The sequence below is a fragment of the Fukomys damarensis genome, unplaced genomic scaffold (assembly GCF_012274545.1).
Source record: "Fukomys damarensis isolate Sample0158 unplaced genomic scaffold, DMR_v1.0_HiC HiC_scaffold_31, whole genome shotgun sequence".
Lineage (NCBI taxonomy): Eukaryota > Metazoa > Chordata > Mammalia > Rodentia > Bathyergidae > Fukomys > Fukomys damarensis.
This window is the reverse complement of record NW_022900943.1, coordinates 20090538-20095136: the sequence shown is the minus strand read 5'-3', so window position 1 is coordinate 20095136 and position 4599 is coordinate 20090538.

The window sequence follows — 4599 nt, the reverse complement described above, 5'->3', positions numbered from 1 at the left end:
ATTCTCTGCACAAGTTAAAGCTATAAACCTCACAGAGTGGAGGGCAAAGGGGAGAGACCATCAAGAAGGTAAATTAGGAAAATTCAGCCCATTATTCATTTACAAACACACATACTTTGTGTTTCAGGAAACAGCGTAGATTTTGAAGCTATACGAAAGAACTGTGCACAATGGGAATATGTGGACAAATTAATAAAATTTAAAGGAGGACATAGATTTGGATCACTTGAGCGGTGTCACACAGACCACACCGGTGGAGAGTGGAACACAGTAATTGAACTGTGATTAGGAGCAGGCGGCCCTCTACACAACGAGCTGTTGAAGGTGCATATTGTCAATTAGTTGAGCTGCACCTGATTGATGGATCGACCGACCAAGATTTGGTCCATCAGATTGTCTTCTGTGTCTCTGTACTATTACTGCTCCAGTACTGCTGTTGTGGTTGGACCTCTCAGGACCTGCTTTGGTTATGGCAGCTCTCTGATTCTCCAATCAGTTTCTTTTATTTTGCCTTATTCCAGTAAAGCTTCTAAACTTAGTTAATATGAGAAAATTTCCCTTAACAGGTGATAAAGTTGGAAAAGCATAGAGCAAAATGTAGTTCATATTCAAATGGAAAAATGAATAAATATGAAAAAGACGATGATTTCATAGAAATAGAAGTCAAATGAGTAAACAATGAATAAATAATAAAATGCAACGTTGTAGTGAGAAGACATGTTAAGATGTACAGAATTTTAGTCCAGGATGAAAATGCAGACACAGAAACAAGATGGGTCCATCTGGAGCAAGGAAGATCAACTGAGAGGGGCAAGAGCTGTGGCTCTGGGGGTCGGGGGAAGGCTGAGATGCAGAACAAGACCTGGGTAAATCACCTGTATGAATTGGTGTGAGAAATAAAAGCAATTAAGATGTGATTTGATGGCATATAGTGGTGATGATGGACGAGAGGGAAACGCAGAAATTTGTAGAATTTCAGGAAGGAACAATGTGAGAAGTGTGGTAAAACACTTAGCAGCACTAAAGGGAATCCAGCCAAACCACAATTAGGATCAGTTGGAGGAATGCGATGCGGTCAGAGAAGGCTTCCTACTGAGCCGCTGCAGGGACTGTCACACACGTGGGAGGGCACCATGCTGTCTTCCTGGGATCACAGGTCTTTGGGCACCTGAAGTCTTGTGAGGAAGCAGAAAAACCGGACAGCAGAACGCTTTGGGTTTGGGCGATTCCCTGTCAGCAGCACCTGAGAAAGGAGATTGGGAGTCCCGCTCTGAGAGGAAGGCGGGAGGCAATGAGGGGAAGCCGAGGACCTAGCAGTGGGGTAGCACAGGTGAGCTGAAGCAAGAAGACAATGGTCCTGCGAAGATGTCAGGGGCCTCGAGCCTGGCTGACACGAGTCTGAGTAAGAAAAGATGGACACGAAAAGGGTATCTGAAGTGGAGAAACTGGACACGCCAAGTGCAGTCTGCTCACAAATCCAAGGTGAGGGTGACTCAAGGAAGGCAGGAGAGGGAACAGGAAGAGAGCGATGAAAAGGCCACCGCCGTGGCTATCGTCACCTCTGCACTGGCATGACCATGGGGCAGATGGACTGAAGGCAGGAGACGGTGTGAAGAGGACAAGGGACAAGAGAAGGGAGAAGCTGGGCCAGAGGAGAGATCAGCTGATAAACGAGGCTAACAGGGCCCCCAGAGTCCGGAAACATCATGGCTCTACCTCAGGGAAAAGCAGAGAGGGAGACTTCTTCAACTCACTCAGAGGAGAGCCAGTCACGGAAGGACAAGAACCCGCACTGAGGGGTCATGAAGAGCCTGTTCTGCGGGGCAGAGATGTGTACTGTACTTCAGTTTTGTTCGATTTTAGTAAATAAATACATTCATTATTATATAATGTGAAAAACATCTCCAAAGAATATAGGTCTAGCTTGTCCTGGATCCCCTCCCGTTCTGCGTCTTCACCTCTTGGAATTTACCCAGTGGGACACACGCCACCTAATTACCCCCGTGAGTCAATCCTGCTGCCCTGTGACTGCCTCCTCTGGTCTGAGGAGGAAAGTGAGCGATGGTGGAAATGCGCGTGCTGAGAAGCTGCAGAGACAGAGAAGAGGCTTGTGTGGTATTAGGGGAGGCGCAAGGAGCGGGAGAAGGCGAGCAAGCAAAGGCGGGGAGCTTGGTAGAGAGGAATCCGATGCGGGCTGGGGAGGTGAAAGAGGTGGGAGCCGAGGAGAAAGAAGTCGGGGTAACCTGTGGGGACAGGGTGAGCAGAGAGATTTGGGAGGAAGGAGAGGAGAGGCAGGGACAGGAAGCGGCCCGATGAGGGGAGTGAAGACGTGAGGGGAGGTGATCGGGTCTGGGAGACTCGGTGACTGCAGGTTCCAGGTCTACAGCGAGGAGAGTTTGTGGGTCTCAGTGGCAGTGAGCGCGGAGGAGAAGCGTGTCCGAGGGAAACTAACTTCTCACGAGGGAAGCAGGGAGCGGCGAAACACCAGCCCGCGCTTGGTGTCACTCCTCGAAGAGACCGTGGGAGAACGCCTAACAGAGCCCGTCAGAACTTCTGTTTATTCTCCTGGCACCATGACTTGTACTCCCTGTGCCTTAATGTATAAAAATAGTACAGTGTGTGACCCAGTAGCACAGGGCCCCGTGCGCAGATGTGCCTGAACCTACTCTCTCGTCACCCTCTTCAAACAAGAAAAAGGCCAACTAATTTTGTCTGAAGCCCCAGATCACTACTTCATCCATGGTCCTCCTCTCCCTGCCTCCCCTGGAGAGATCTTTTATGACCGTTCCTGTCCCTGGTTCAAAGAAAAAACTGGGATCCCCTTCCCTGTCTGCAGACTTCGGGTGCTGCCCTTGACACCACAGATGTCGGTCTCGGTACCGGAAGTGTCTCCGTGCAGAGCTCAGCCCTGACGGCCCCTCTGAGCAGGGTGTGCACCACCATTGACACGACATTCAGGTGACATCGGGATGCACTTCTGGAAGCCGGGAGGAGGTGACCTGGCCGGCTGAGTAACCCAGCATGCTCGGTGCTGAACCCAGAATCTCTGGGTGAGGAAAATTGCTGGTGGACAGTAGTTTACAGTAGCCTGTAATGGTTCATGGTGTTCTTGCAGTACCATTGTAACGTCACCATCTTCCTGTCTGTTTTTACTCCTCTGAATTATAACTCTTTGGTTAGCCTGGCCAAAGTTATGTAAATTTTCTTCATGTTTTCAAAAATTTTTTGCTTTTTTGACTCACAGTATTAGTATACCAAATTTTATTTATTTCTACCATGACATTCACTACCTATTTCCTTCTCCTAATTTTCAGTTTGCTTCGTTCTTACATTTTGCGGGATGTTGAGTTGAAATCCATTCTTTCTTCTGGGGTATGAATTTATTGCCATAATTTTCCTCTTGGCCATGCTATTTCTGTGTTACATAGGTTTTATAATTTTGTTTTGTAATTTTAATTTGATTCAAGATTGTTTTAAAGTTTCTATTTTGCTTTACTCAGAGCAAATGGTAATTGTAGAGTATGTTCTTTATTCTCAATGGGTCCTAGTTTTAAAATTTCATCCTATTGTTCATTTTTACCTTTAATTGAAGGTAGCAGAGTTCTGCATGATATTGATGTTTTATTTTGTAGCACTTGTGTTGTGTCCTAGTGTATGTTAAAGAATGTTGCGTACAATGAGAAGAATATAAATTCTGGAGCTGTTCTAAGGAATATTCTGTACATACCTTAGTGTATTTCACTCAGTGTAAGTCTTACTAATTTTGTTGATGGATATGTTATTTATATTTGGCCTGGATGATCCCTTCTCTGACAATAGTGGAGTGTGATTTTCCGTTTATTTTGTGCTGTGGTATGTCTCTCTTTTTAAATTTAATTTTATGTTTTGGTACTGGTGATCGAACTCAGGAACTTGTACTTGAGAGGCAGGCGGCAGAACCACTGGACTAAATTCCCAGACCTCTCCTTTTATATCTAACAAAGATTGTTTTATAAAGTTGTTCTCAGGTGCATTGTTTATGTTATCCCTGGGTTGTATGCTGGGCAACCCAAGGCCTCACACTGGGCAGGTCATTTTCTACCACTGATTTTCCCACTTCAATTCTTACTGTCATTTCAAAATATGTAAGTGGAGCTTATGCCTAAATTTGGCTTTGAATATCCTTGAATATACCTTGCTGGCTTTGGATTCCTTGATCATCAGTTTTCTGCCTCAGTCTCCCCAGTGATTATCTGGAAGCACAGAGATGTGCTTAGGATACACAGTGTGGAATTGGTAACAAAATATAACACTGGATAGTGAATGCTTCCGTGTCTCTATTCTGGGAAACTCTTTGCATCTCCATTCATATTACTCTTTGTGGTACTGGGAACTAAACTCATGGCATGTGTTTAGCTGTGTTCCCAACCTTATTTTAAAATGTATTCATTTACTCTTTCAGTGGGTCACTCATTTATCATAGAAACTCTGTCTCACACAGTTGCTCAGACTGGACTTAAGTTTGGAATGCCTCTGCCTGAGTTAGAGTGAAGAAATTACAAGCTACCAGGACACTCAACCTCTCTTCTTCTTTTAACAGGGATTAGGAAAAGATGGAGG